A 15768-nucleotide genomic window follows, 5' to 3' on the forward strand; every position below is an offset into this window, starting at 1 on the left:
TGTTTTTCACTCCCCTTCTTCCCAGAGCCATAACTTTTTAATTTTTCCATCAATATGGCCATTAAGGGCTTGTTTTTTGGTGGGAAAAGATTTAATTTTGAACGTCACCATTAGTTTTACCATATCATGTACTCAAAAAGTGCAGTGAAATTGTAAAAAAAAGCGCAATCCACAACTTTTTTTGGATTTTTTTCTCACATGTTCACCAAAAGCTAAAAAATGACCTGTCACTATGTTTCTCCAAGTCAATATAAGTTTATAGACAACAAACATGTCTAGTTTCTTTTTCATTTAACCCCTTAACGACCACCAATACTCCTTTTAACAGCGGCAGTTAAGGGTACTTAAACCACAGCACCGCCTTTTAACAGTGCTGAGGTTTAAGGTTACAGCGCTTCCCAGAGTCGGAATTTTACCAGGGTCTTGGCTGCACAGACCCCAGAAAACATAATTCGGGTCAATTTTTAGTGACCCCAGTGTTGCGTTTGCTGTTATTAAAGGTATTAAGTGGAAAAAATGGTTAGCACTCGACTTTTTGTGAAACGGTGCCAGTGAAAGGAACCCGAGGTCCCATAAGCGTAAGTTCAGAGAAAATCACTGCACATGTACAAGAAAAATGCTTCAGGTAAGTTTATTGCTGATTGTTGAAGCGACAATTTAAATGACGTTGTTTCGGCCAATCATTGGCCTTTATCATATAGTAGCTGGAAAAAAAAGGAAATACAACAATAAGAAACAATCCTATCCAGAATAAGATCTGGAATAGATTTTCTTCCCATTCCCAGTAGAGACATCAAAACAAGGGACTGGGAAAAAGAAAGGAAAAGACTGGTTGCCTATGACCTGCACTGCGCGACCCAAGGAGAATATCATAGACAAGGCAAAATTCCTCGTGGTCTCCGTAGTAACCTACGACCCACCCTTTTTTTCAGACAACGAAAAATATTTTACTACCTTTCAGAAGATTCTGAATAAATGTTCATTTGACATCATCTTGCTAATGATAGAATTTCTTCAAGAAGCCATCAAGGAGACGGAAGAAAAAATTACCATGATTGAAACTCAACTAACCTCTACTCTAAGTACTACGGACTTCAGTACCTTAAAAAAACAAGGTGAACTCTGCTTTATTGACACATCAGAAAACTTTAGAGAGAAAACGAACCAAGTTCCAACGTGACACAGAAGACTACCTTACCAATAGAGTCTACAAATGGGAGGATTCAGCCCCCAGACGGTTTCGAACAAGACCTCGCCACCAAGCAGGGGGATATACGGCCTCCGGAGGCTCCTCACCTGTAGGAGGCTCGTCTCCAGGCTCTGGGAGTGACACTGGTGCAGTGTCAACCTCAAGAACTTCTTTTTTAGGCCAATGCGCACATCAACAAGGCGGTCCAGGAGGAGGAGATCCGAATCGCCAAATGACCCTTCAGTCCCAGGTAGGAGTTCAAACCAAGTGGTTAATATCTCTGACTACTCACTCTCTCCTTTAGAACTTAAGGTACTTAACATGGGTCTATCTTTCTGTCCAACACCTAAATGGGATGCTTTTTAATTAGAAAATGATCCCCAACAATTCTATCGTAGCATTAGACTGAAGGTACATTTTGAGAATACCCCTTCCCCAACATTGAACACCCTAGGATCCATTCCCACTCGGGACTTGCATCCACTAATCACAATTGATTCCATATGGTTTGAGAAACCCAAGTAGTTTTATGCCCCCAAAAGCCAACCATGCGGTTGAGACATTTGTCGACCTACTAGAAAGAGATGTAAAACAGGCTATTCATGACCAACGTATAGGACTACTCCCTGTCTGCCACAATCTATCTACAATTGAGAAAAAAGCTTTAAACTCCTTGAAGGAGAGTACCAACATTGTTATAAAACCTGCGGACAAGGGAGGTTCCATCGTTGTCATGAACAGAAACCAGTATGTTGCGGAAATTAGGAGACAACTTTCAGTCACAAACACATAGGATATCACATGGTGACCCCACCTTTGAGATACATAAGATAATTGACACCATTCTATCAAAACATTTACAGCTCAAGACAATTGACGCTAAAACTAGAACATACTTGATCAATCAGCACCCGGTGACCCCTGTTGTATACACTCTCCCCAAAATACACAAGGATCTGTATAATCCACCAGGACGTCCCATAGTTGCTTCTACGGACTCTATTCTCAACCCACTATCCATCTTTCTAGAAAAACTACTGACGCCTCTTACCCATACCACTAAATCATTTATCTTGGATACAGGTGATTTCCTGAATAAAATCCGGGACATTAGTTCCATTCCACCCACTAGCATTCTTTGCACCTTTGATGTTACCAGCCTGAATACATCCATCACACACGATAAAGGCATGGAGGCTGTCTCTCTAACTCTTAGCGAGGTTAATATGGACATGCACCTGAAAGATTTTTGTTTAGACCTCTTGAATATTGTCTTAAGACAGAATTTTTTTCGTTTTGAAAATTACTTTTACATCCAGGTTTGCGGGACCGCAATGGGCTCAAATGTAGCCCCCGCGTATGCTAATCTCTACATGGACAGATCTGAACGAGATCACATTTACCCCAATTCACTGCTTTAGGAACTCGCTTTAGCGTGGTATCGTTACATCAACGATATTTTTTGCATTTGGCTGGGAGACCTCAACAGTCTTCTGACATTTTTACGCATGCTCAATGGCATCAGACAGGAACTTAAGTTCACACTCTCCCACAACATCCATGAGATAACGTTTCTAGACACAAAAGTCCTTAAGGACCCTCAGGGAAGACTCACCATGGACATCTACACCAAACCCACCGGTTGCAATAATCTTCTTTCATGTAACAGTTGTCATCTCAAATCCACCAGAAACAGTCTCCCTCGGTCCCAGTTCAAAAGAGTTACCAGAATTGTTTCTAACCCCTCAGTTAGAGACTCTAGGCTACAAGAAATGTCCAACATATTTTCATCCAGGAATTACCCATCCACACTTCTTGCTTCTGAAATGACTAGAGCACTTGCTGATACGGATCAGTCTTCTACTACTTCACAAAAAACATCTAGACTCCCTTTTGTTCATGGTCATCATCCATCTATGCAAAGAGTACATAACTTAATTCACAAACATTGGCCCTTACTGACTAAGGCTTACCCCAACATATCCATCTTTAGAAATCCACCACTGATGTGTTTGAGAAGGCCCCAAAGTATTAAGGATAAACTAGTCAGGGCCGACATGGTAGGTCACAATGAAGCACCCACAAGGACCTTGACAGGTCATAAGAGAACAGGTACCTTTCCCTGTCTCAATTGTATGAGTTGCTCCAATGTCATCAAGGGCAATGAGGTTGTCCATCCACGTACGGGCAAAACAACGTGAGACATTTTGGATATATACTTTAGACACTTTGCACCCCAGAGGTCTCAACCGTGAGATAGATTGGATAACATAATGTATTTTTTTCCCTAGACCCATTGAATTCTTGTTCTTGTTGATTTATCCATAGAAATTCCCTGGCGGTAAGACCATTTTTTCATTATCGAGGTGTTTGTTTCAATTTTTTACGTACTTTTTTATTTTTGTTTTTTATCTCTCCCACCCCCCATTCTCCGTTTCCTCCATTCTCTCTCCTTTTTTCAGTTTGGACTCCTACTTACAATTTATTTGATTTGCATTTATCTAATCTTTGTCAGTATACATTTTATATTGCATATTTACCCTGTATTCATGGCAATATTGTATGCATATGTGCATGATGTCATTCATTCCACATCTATCTATGCCTAATTCAACCAGTGTTCTCATTGACACCACACACTATACTGCAGGGACTCAAAGAGTTAATTTCATCCCACTACGCCCAGCCCCCATTCTCCATTACAGGCTGATTTCACATAAGGCTTGTTGCTGAGCGACGCTCCCTCTGCAGTCTGTGCAGATGCGGTGTCCTTCAGTATTTCCAGTCAAGTGACTGGCTGGAGCTCTGTTTTAAGAGCGCTCCCTTTCAAACAGAGCTCAGTCACCCCTGGGACACAGAAGTGTCTGCACCCTCCACTGCGCCACCAATGAATGTAAGTAATACTGCTCAGCACTACCACAATATAGTGCTTTTTGCTCTCCCATGGAAGCTATTTAACTCTTATCACGCCTCTTATGTTTATCCAGCAAGCCCATATTCAATGGAGAGCGGCTCCTCCTGAAACCACTGCATACACTGGACATTGACTCTAAACTGGTATTTATAGCCATTGTTTTGGCAACTACTACCTCCATCCTCCATGTCTTGGCTTTGTAGATCTCATCTGACAGTATGATTCTCCCATTTACTACATGCTGCACACTAATGTTCTATTTTTATCACTCCACTGTTGTACATATAAGCACCTTCAGATATATAAGCCTTTTCAGCCAACATTATTACGGTTAATGCTTCCTTTTCTATCATCTACAGGACCCAATAGGCTCTGACATATCATATTGCATTGCGGTAACACTACTTACCTGGTTTTCCCAAGCTACTTTTTTTGAAAAGGGTATGCCTTTTTTTCATTTCTTGTTGTAACAACACCTCTGTACCTTGAACATGTCCACCATTCTTTAACCCTTTCTCCATGTTTTGTGGATACCTCTCTCTGGATATATTTCCCTGTCGCATCAATACAGTTGCTTTTAAATCAACCTACATTTTGGAGATGTTTATTGTAAATAATCTGTAAATATTGTATATATTTCTCTATGGGTTTTCTTATTGTTGTATTTCCTTTCTTTCCAGCGACTATATGATAAAGGCCAATGATTGGCCGAAATGTCGTTTAAATTGTCGCTTCACCTATCAGCAATAAACTCACCTGAAGCATTATTTTTCTTGTACATGTGCAGTGATTTTCTCTGAACTTTGTTATTAATGGTATAACAGCAACCACAAAAAAGGCAGATTTTCCATTTAATTTCTCTCTCCTCCGATGTGTCGCACATCAGAGGAGAGAGAAATGGGTTCCCCTGGACCCCCGATAACCCCCCCATATACCTCCATTGTCCCTGCAGGCCCCCCTGATGTCCCCTGGGCCTTCTTTGGAGAGAAAATGGCGGATGCATGCAGAGTGCCTGCCGAGATCTGCCGGCCGATACCCGGCAACAACAGGAGATTTTTTCCTATTGGTTAATTTTGATCACTCTATCACAGTGATTAAAATAAAAAAAAATTGTAAATCAAACCTCCCTTTATCACCCCCTTTGTTAGGTAAAAATTAAAAAAATTTTTTTTAATTTGTTTCCATTTTCCCATTAGGGTTAGAGTTGGGCTAAAGAGATTTGGGCTAAAGTTAGGGTTGGGGCTAAAGTTAGGGTTAGGGTTTGAATTATGGTTATGGTTGGTATTAGGGTTTGGATTAGGGTTATGGCTGTGTTAGGGTTAGGTTTGTAGTTAGGGTTAAGGGTGTGTTGGGGTTAGGGTTGGGATTAGCATTGTTAGGGTTGGGATTAGGGTTAGGGGTATGTTGGGGGTTAGGGTTGGAGTTAGAATTGGGAGGTTTCCACTGTTTAGGCACATCAGGGGCTCTCCAAATGCAACATGGCGTCCAATCACAATTCCAGCCAATTCTGCATTGAAAAAGTCAAACAGTGCTCCTTCCCTTCCAAGCTCTGCCCTGCACCCAAACAGTGGTTTACCCCCACATATGGGGTATCGGCATACTCAGGACAAATTGGACAACAACTTTTGGGGTCTAATATCTCCTATTACCCTTGGGAAATTAAAAATTTGAGGATGAAAACATTTTTGTGGAAAAAGTATGATTTTTTTTATTTTCGTGGCTCTAGTTTATAAACTTCTGTGAAGCACTTGGGGTTTCAAAGTGCTCACCACACATCTAGAGAAATTCCTTGGGGGGTCTAGTTTCCAAAATGATGTCACTTTGGGGGGTTTGAACTGTTTAAGCACATCAGGGGCCCTTCAAACGACACATGGCGTCCGATCTCAATTCCAGCCAATTCTGCATTGAAAATGTCAAACAATGCTCCTTCCCTTCTGAGCTCTGCCGTGTGCCCAAGCAGTGGCTTACCCCCACATATGTGGTATCGACATATTCAGGAGAAATTGCACAACAAATTTTGTTGTTCATTTTCCCATTTTACATTTGTAAAAATTAAAAAGCTGGTTCTGAATTAAAATGTTTGTGGAAAAAAAGTTAAATGTTAATTTTTTCCTTCCACATTGCTTCACTTCCTGTGAAGCACGTAAAGGGTTAATTAACTTCTTGAATGTGGTTTTGAGCACCTTGAGGGATGCAGTTTTTAGAATGATTTTGGGTATTTTCTGTCATATACACCCCACAAATGTGAGGTGGTCCCTAAATAAAATGGTTTTGTAAATTTTGTTGCAAAAATGAGAAATTGCTGGTCATCTTTTAATCCTTATAACTTCCTAACAAAAAAATTTGTTTCCAAAATTGTGCTGATGTAAAGTAGACATGTGGTAAATGTTAGTTATAAACTACTTTGTGTTACATATCTCTCCAATTTAAGGGGATAAAAATTAAAAAAGTTTGAAAATTCTGAAATTTAAAACATTTTCACCATATTTCCATTTTTTCATAAATAAACGCAAGTCTTATCGAATAAATTTTACCACTAACATGAAGTACAATATGTCATGAAAAAACAATCTCAGAATCAGTGGGATCCATTAAAGCATTTCAGAATTATAGTCTCATAAAGTGACAGTGTTAAGAATTTTAAAATTGGCCTGTCATTAACCCCTTCCCAACCTTTGACTCCACGTAGGCATCATGAAAGTCGGTACCAATCCGACCTATGACGCCTATGTGGCATCATGAATTGATTGCCCCCTGTGGGTCTGGTGACCGGGGTCAATGAAAGGTCACCCGACCCGCAGGTACAGGGGACTTTGTGCTTCACCCCAGGGGGGTGGCTTAGCCCCCCCTGAGCTACGATCACTCTGATTGGCTGTTAAAATTGAAACAGCCAATCAAAGCGATTGTAATATTTCACCAATGAAATTTGTTGAAATATTACAATCCAGCCATGGCTGATGCTGCAATAGCATCGGCCATGGCTGGAGACCTTGATCCGACCCCCCACACTGACTGGCGGCGGCAATTGGCCCCCACCACCGACTGATGCAGGTGATCCACCGCCGACATCACCATCTGCTTCCCTCCGTCTTCCGATCCCCCACCCTCACCCTCCCCAGTACATCCTATGTCCCTCTGTCTGTATGGGTGTCCCTCCCGGTTTCTTCTTGGGTGCCGCCATCTTGCAAAATGGTGGGCGCATGCGCAGTGCACCTGCTAGAATCTGCCAGCTGCAGATTCATTCATTCATTGCAGGTATATTTTGATCACTGTGATAAACTCTATCACAGTGATTAAAATAGAAAAAAGTAAATAACCCCCCCTTCATCACCCCCATAGGTAGGGACAAATAATAAAATAAAGAAAATATTTTTAATTTTCCATTAGGGTTAGGGTTAGAATTAGGGTTAGGGTTGGAATTAGGGTGAATATTGGGGTTAGGGGTGGGCTGGGGTTAGGTTTGTGGTTAGGGTTAGAGTTGGGATTAGGGTTAGGGATGTGCTGGGGATAAGGGTTGTGGTAAGGGTTGTGGTTATGGTTAGAGGTGTGTTGGGGTTAGGGTTGAGTTAGAATAGAAGGGTTTCCACTATTTAGGCACATCAGGGGGTCTCCAAATGCAGCATGGCATCACCATTGATTCCAGCCAATTTTGCGCTCAAAAAGTCAAACATTGCTCCTTCCATTCCGAGCCCCGACGTGTTCCCAAACAGTGGTTTACTCCCACATATGGGGTATCAGAGTTGCTGAACAACTTTGCGGGTCTAATTTCTCCTGCTACTCTCTTGAAAATAAAAAATTGGGGGCTAAAAAAAATTATTTTTGTGGAAAAAATGATTTTTTATTTTGACAGCTCTGCGTTATAAACTTCTGTGAAGCACTTGGAGGTTCAAAGTGCTCACCACACATCTAGATAAGTTCCTTGGGGGTCTAGTATGGGGTCACTTGTGGGGGGGTTTCTATTGTTTAGGCACATCAGGGGCTCTGCAAACGTAACATGATGCCCGCAGACCATTACATCAAGTCGGCATTTCGAAACATCACTACTTCCCTTCCGAGCCTTGACGTGTGCCCAAACAGAGGTCTCCTCCACATTTGGGGTACCAGCGTACTCAGGACAAACTGGACAACAACTTTTGCGGTACAATTTATCCTGTTACCCTTGTGAAAATAAAAAATTGTGGGTTAAAAAATCATTTTTTGAGAAAATAAAATGATTTTTTATTTTCATGGCTCTGCGTTATAAACTTCTGTGAAGCACCTGGGGGTTCAAAGTGCTCACTACACATCTAGATAAGTTCCTTAATGGTCTAGTTTCCAAAAATGGGGTCACTGGTGGGCGGTTTTCACTGTTTAGGCACACAAGGTCTCTCCAAACGTTACATGGTGTCAGCTAACGTTTGGAGCAAATTTTCCATTCAAAAAGTCAAATGGCGCTCCTTCTCTTCCGGGCTCTGCCGTGCGCAGAATCGGTGGTTCATGACCACATATGAGGTAGCGGTGTACTCAAGAGAAATTGCCCAACAAATTTTAGGATCCATTTTATCCTGTTGCCCATGTGAAAATGAAAAAACTGAGGCTAAAAGAAAATTTTTGTGAAAAAAAGTACTTTTTATAACGGATCAATTTGTGAAGCACCTGGGGGATCAAAGTTATCACTATGCATCTAGATAAGTTCCTTGGGGGGTCTAATTTCCAAAATGTGGTCACTTGTGGGAGAGCTCAAATGTTTAGGCATACAGGGGCTCTCCAAACATGACATGGCAACTGCTAAATATTTCATCATATTTTCCATTCAAAAAGTCAAATGGCGCTCCTTCCCTTCTGAGCCCTGCCGTGCGCCCAAACAGTGGTTTATGACCACATATGAGATATCGGTGTACTCAGGAGAAATTGCCCAACAAATTTTATGATCCATTTTATCCTGTTGCCCATGTGAAAATGAAAAAAATTGATGCTGCTAAAAAAAATTTTGTTGGAAAAGTTAAAATGTCCATTTTTTCCTTCCACGTTGTTTTAGTTCCTGTGAAGCACCTGAAGGGTTAATAATCTTCTTGAATGTAGTTTTGAGTAGCTTGAGGGGTGCAGTTTTCAGAATGGTGTCACTTTTGGGTATTTTCTGCCATATAGACCCCTCAAAGTGACTTCAAATGTGAAATGGTCCCTAAAAAATGGTTTTGTAAAATTTGCTGTAAAAATGAGAAATCGCTGGTCAACTTTTAACCCTTATAACTTCCTAACAAAAAACATTTTGTTTCCAAAATTGTGCTGATGTAAAGCAGACATGTGGGAAATGTTACTTATTAACTATTTTGTGTCACATAACTCTCTGGTTTACCAGAATAAAAATTAAAAATTTGAAGATTGGGAAATTTTTGCCAAATTTCCATTTTTCACAAATAAATGCAAAGATTATAGACCTAAACTTACTACTAACTTGAAGCCCAACATGTCATGAAAAACAGTCTCACAATTGCTAGCATCTGTTGAAGCGTTCCTGAGTTATTACCTCATAAAGGGACACTTGTCAGAATTGCAAAAAATGGCCAGGTCATTAAGGTCAAAATAGACTGGGTCATGAAAGGGGTTAAACTGCAAATAGGCTCTGTCACTAAAGGCTTAAGTGGTGAAAAAAAGTCCAAAGTTTTCTAAAAAAAAAAAAAAAAAAAATTGCGCCATTTTCCGAGACCCGGAGCATCTTCATTTTTTGGATCTCAGATTGCGTGAGGGCTTATTTTTTGGGTGTCGAGCTGACGTTTTTAGTGATACCATTTTGGTTCAGATATGATCTTTTGATTGCCCGTTATTACATTTAGGCTGGAGTCACACACAACCATTAAAAAAATCTTTCCAATTTTTACGGTACAAAATCGCACAAAGATTTCTTGTCCAGGGATCCGTCTGTCATCCGAATTTCCAGCCATGAACCGATTTTATTCTCATCTAATCATCTGCTTGCCATCCAATACCTGTTGACCTGGAGAAGTCTTGCGATTTTATCGCAAGTCACATTTGTGGTCCATTTGCAATCCTATTTTTAATCGCACACATAGACTTGCATTGGCGAGTCCGATCCGAAAATCGGTGACAATCGCAGCATGCTGCAATTGTCTCGGTCCGAGGAAACGTTCAGAAAAAAAATTGGATGATGGGAGCTGCACCATAGAATAACATTGGGACGAATGCAATGCGATTTTTTTATCGCATTGCATTCTTCCGATTTTTTCGCTAGTGCGACTCCAGCCTTACATTCAATGTTGTGGCGTCCAAATAAATGTAATTCTGGCGTTATGACTTTTTTTCACTATGCTGTTTAACGATCAGGTTAATCCTTTTTTTGTTGATAGATAAGGCGATACCAAATATGTTTATTTTTATTTCTTTATGGTTTTATTTTGAAGGGGGCAAAAGGGGGGGTGATTTAAAATTTTAATTTTTTTTATTTTTTAATATTTTTAAAACTTTTTTTTTACTTTTGGCATGCTTCAATGGTCTCCATGGGAGACTAGAAGCTTCCATAACCCGATCGGCTCTGCTCCATAAAGGTGATGATCAGATCACCTGTATGTATCAGAATACCTCACTTGCTATGTGTGCCGACCACCGGGCGGTGCTCACAGCAAGGCAGCAGTGACAACCATAGTGGTCTCCAGGATGCCAAACCATCGGTGACCCGCGATCACGTGACGGGGGTCACCAATCGGCAGATTTCTGGCACGATGGCCATAAGCATGCGTTAAATGCCGCTGTCAGAGTTTACCAGTGGCATTTAACAAGTTAATAGCCATATGTGAATCGCAATTTCACCGGCGGCTGTTTCGGGCACATGTCAGCTGTTCAAAATAGCTGACATATGCTGGAAAAGACGTGGGCTCACCGCTGGAGCCCACATCAAAAGGGGAGTCACGGCATGCACAGTACATGTATGTCGCATGTTGTGAAAGCGGTTAAAAAAAGATATAAACTGTAAAAAGAAAATATTTAATGCATTTTGTTATGTGCCTTAAAAAAACACATGATGTCATGTAGCAATACTTATCATGAAATGTTAGGAATTTGTTTAAATAAGATTCTTAGATTCAAGATGTAATAATTGATTTAATGCAAATCATTTCAGGTTAAATTTTAAGAAATTTGCTGGACTAAATGTGTGATACAATTGGTATGATTTGACAAAAATATACAACACCACATTACACAAAGTAGATGATGGCATCGGCGATAGAATGCCAACCCCAAGCATGCCTATATGTGCATCCCAATAATGCCTTGCAGCTATCACAAGGTTATTGTACTTCTAATAAGGAGGGAATATAGTAGGCTTTATAAAAGCCAGGCCAGAGAAAGCATCAGCCATTTTAGGGAGAATCTGGTTAGCCAATAAAGGTATCACTCCTTGAATACTTTTCTCAATTTTTTTGTGGACATAAGTATTTACATCTATTTTTCTGGCTAACATGGTACCACAATATTATTTTGTATTGTACATCATAGGGAGAATCTGGAAATGCAAGGTGACATTAGAGATCACAGTCAAGCAACAGTTAATGACGAGAGTAATTCATAAAGCATTGGACTAAACTACAGCATGTAACACGAAGAAAAAACAACAGCATGACAAACGTGCAAAAATACTCTGCTGTAAAAATATAACAGTAGACAGCCAGTGCTAGTAAAAAATGATAACAAAAACAGGGTATTTAGTTGATACATTTTTTACAAAAAATGTATACGAAGCCACTGCACCAACGTCACGGTATACCCATCTCGGAGCAGTCCTGTCTAATGTATTTAAAACCTGATCATGTGAGCAATACCTAAATGAGCAGGATTCAAAAAGGCGCTTCCTTATGTAGGCATGCTGTGTAAGAGACGGCTCTTATTAGTTCCTTGCTCAGCAAGGTTTGGGAGATTCCCGCCCCTCTCTTGTGTGACATGCTTTTTGTTTGCTTTTTTTATCATTTTCATTACATGCTAAAACTGACCTGCCATTAGGATTTTCAAAGTCATTACGACTTTGCAGATACCAAACATGTATAGGTTAGTAAGTGCTAAAAAAAAATCCAAAGTTTGTGAAAAAAAAAAAAATGTCGCCATATTCCAAGAACCGTAGCATCTCAATTTTTCTGGATCTGGGGCTGGGTAAGGGCTTATTTTTTGAGTGCCAAGCTGATGTTTTTATTAACCCCTTCATGACCCAGCCTATTTTGACCTTAATGACCTGGCCATTTTTTGCAATTCTGACCAGTGTCCCTTTATGAGGTAATAAGTCAGGAACTCTTCAACGCATCCTAGCGATTCTGAGACTGTTTTTTCATGACATATTGGGCTTCAAGTTAGTGGTAAATTTAGGTAAAAATGTTTTGCATTTATTTATGAAAAAAATGGAAATTTGGAGAAAAATTTGGAAATTTTGCAATTTTCAAATTTTTAATTTTTCTTCTGTTAAACCAGAGAGCTATGTGACACAAAATAGTTAATAAATAACATTTACCACATGTCTACTTTACATCAGCACAATTTTGGAAACAAAATTTTTTTTGTTAGGAAGTTATAAGGGTTAAAAATTGACCAGCGATTTCTCATTTTTACAACAAAATTTACCAAACCATTTTTTTAGGGACCATCTCACTTCAGAAGTCGCTTTGAGGGGTCTATATGGCAGAAAAAAACAAAAGTGACACCATTCTAAAAACTGCACCCCTCAAGCTACTCAAAACTACATTCAAGAAGTTTATTAAGCCTTCAAGTGCTTCACGGGGACTAAAGCAACATGTAAGGAAAAAATGGACATTTTAATTTTTCCAACCAAAATTTTCCTTTAGCATCAATTTTTTCATTTTTACATGGATAACAAGATAAAATGGCTCGTAAAATTTGCTGGGCAATTTCTCCTGAGTACACCGATACCTCATATGTGGTCATAAACCACTGTTTGGGCACATGGCAAAGCTCAGAAGGGAAGGAGTGCCATTTGACTTTTTGAATGGAAAATATGCTGGAATATTTAGCGGACACCATGTCGTGTTTGGAGAGGCCCTGTGTTCCTAAACATTAGAGCTCCCCCTCAAGTGACCCCATTTTGGAAACTAGACCCTCCAAGAAACTTATCTAGATGCATAGTGAGTACTTTGAACCCCCAGGTGCTTCACAAATTGATCCGTAAAAAAAAAGTCCTTTTTTCAACAAAAATTTTCTTTTAGTCTCAGTTTTTTCATTTTCACATGGGCAACAGGGTAATATGGATCTTAAATTTGTTGGAAAATTTCTCCTGAGTACACTGATACCTCATATGTGGTCATAAACCACTGTTTTGGCGCACGGCATGGCTCAGAATGGAAGGAGCACCATTTGACTTTTTGAATGGAAAATATGCTGGAATATTAAGTGGTTGCCATGTCACGTTTGGAGAGTCCCTGTGTGCCTAAACATTGGAGCTCCCCCACAAGTGACCCCATTTTGGAAACTAGACCCTCCAAGGAACTTATCTAGATGCATAGTGAGTACTTTAAACCCCCAGGTACTTCACAAATTGATCCGAAAAAAAAAGTACTTTTTTTCACAAAAATTATCTTTTAGCCTCACTTTTTTCATTTTCACATGGGCAACAGGATAAAATGGATCCTAAAATTTGTTGGGCAATTTCTCCTGAGTACACGATACCTCATATGTGGTCATAAACCACTGTTTGGGCGCATGGCAGGGCCCGGAAGGAAAGGAGCGCCATTTGACTTTTTGAATAGAAAATTAGCTCCAATCGTTAGTGGACACCATGTCGCATTTGGAGAGTCCCTGTGTGCCTAAACATTGGAGCTCCCCCACAAGTGACCCCATTTTGGAAACTAGACCCCCGAAGGAACTTATCTAGATGTGTGGTGAGTAGAGTTGAGCGACTTTGGTCGGATCGGGTTTCATGAAACAAAATTTGTTTCAGATGAAACTGGTCCGACTTGTGCAAAAAAAGACGGAGTTTCGTCTGAAACCCGACCCCAATGCAAGTCAATGGGAAATAAAGTTGACATTGAGCAGATGACATTCATCCACTCAATGCCGACTTTTATTCCCCATTGACTTGCATTGGGGTCAGGTTTCGGACGAAACTCTGACTTCTTTTGCCCTAGCGGGACCAGTTTCATCTGAAACAAATTTTGATTCATGAAACCCGATCCGACCAAAGTCGCTCAACTCTAATGGTGAGCACTTTGAACCCCCAAGTGCTTCACAGAAGATTATAACGCAGAGCAGAGAAAATAAAAAATCTTTTTTCCTCAAAAATGATATTTTAGCCCACTATTTTTTATTTTCACTAGGGTAGCAGGTGAAATTGGACCCCAAAAGTTGTTGTCCAGTTTGTCCTGAGTACGCTGGTACCTCATATGTGGGGGGAAACCAATGTTGGAATGGAAGGAGCAACATTTGACTTTGATTGGAAAATTAGCTCCAATCATTAGCGGACACCATGTCGTGTTTGGATAGCCCCTGTGAGCCTAAACTTTGGAGCTCCCCTACAAATTACCCCATTTTGGAAACTAGACCCCCTAAGGAACTTATTTAGATGCATAGTGAACACTTTGGACCTTCAGGTGCTTCACAGAAGTTTATAACGCAGAGCCATGAAAATAAAAATAATTTTTTTCCTCAAAAAATGATTTTTTAGCCCGCTAATTTTTATTTTCACAATGGTAACAGGAGAATTTGGACCACTAAAGTTGTTGTCCATGTTCTCCTGAGTACGCTGGTACCCCATATGTGAGGGTAAACCACTGTTTGGGCACACGTCGGGGCTCAGAAGGGGAGTAGTGATGTTTTGGAATGCTGAATTGATGGAATGGTCTGCGGGTGTTATGTTACGTTTGCAGAGCCCCTGATGTGCCTAAACAGTGGAAACCCCCCACAAGTGACCCCATTTTGGAAACTAGACCGCCGAAGCAACTTATCTAGATGTGTGGTGAGCACTTTGAACACCCAAGTGCTTCACAGAAGTTTATAATGCAGAGCCATGAAAATAAAAAATCATTTTTTTCCACAAAAATAATTATTTTAGCCCCTAATTTTTTTATTTTCCCAAGGGTAACAGGAGAAATTAGACCCCAAAAGTTGCACAATTTTTACTGAGTACCCTGATACCACATATGTGGGGGTAAACCACTGTTTTGGCACACATCGGGGCTCGGAAGGGAGGGAGCACTGTTTGACTTTTTGAACGCAAAAATGGCTGGAATAAATGGTGGCGCCATGTCATGTTTGGAGACCCCCTGATGTGCCTAAACAGTGGAAACCCCTCAATTCTAACTCCAACCCTAACCCCAACACACCCCTAACCCTAATCCCAACCCTAATCATAACCCTAACCACAACCCTAACCCCAACACACCCCTAAGCCTAATCCCAACTCTAACCCTAACCCCAAGCATAACCCTAATCCTACCCCAACCCACCCCTTACCCTAATCTTAACCATAATTCCAACTCTAACCCTAATTCCAACCCTAATCCCAACCCTAGTTCCAACCCTAACCCTAATTCTAACCCTAATCCTAATTCTAACCCTAACCCTATTTTTAACCCTAACCCTAATTCTAACCCTAACCCTATTTCTAACCCTAACCCTAATTCCAACTCTAATCATAACCCTAACCCTTGCCCTAGCCTTAGCCCTAACCCTAACG

General features: G+C 40.4%; 1 protein-coding gene and 1 long non-coding RNA gene across 2 annotated transcripts in view; one reads left to right on the forward strand and one right to left on the reverse strand.

Moving 5' to 3' along the window:
• LOC141067698 (growth/differentiation factor 8-like) overlaps nucleotides 1-15768 on the reverse strand; it is a 255835-nt gene that overhangs the window by 110478 nt on the left and 129589 nt on the right. The window lies entirely within an intron of this gene.
• Nucleotides 3973-4860, forward strand: LOC141067699 (uncharacterized). Its single transcript, XR_012226456.1, has 4 exons — nucleotides 3973-4082; nucleotides 4177-4246; nucleotides 4463-4544; nucleotides 4784-4860. It is a non-coding gene; the product is annotated as an uncharacterized lncRNA (long non-coding RNA).

Source organism: Dendrobates tinctorius, unplaced genomic scaffold (assembly GCF_039654945.1).
Source record: "Dendrobates tinctorius isolate UK_male_01 unplaced genomic scaffold, ASM3965494v1 ptg000254l, whole genome shotgun sequence".
Classification (NCBI taxonomy): Eukaryota; Metazoa; Chordata; class Amphibia; order Anura; family Dendrobatidae; genus Dendrobates; species Dendrobates tinctorius.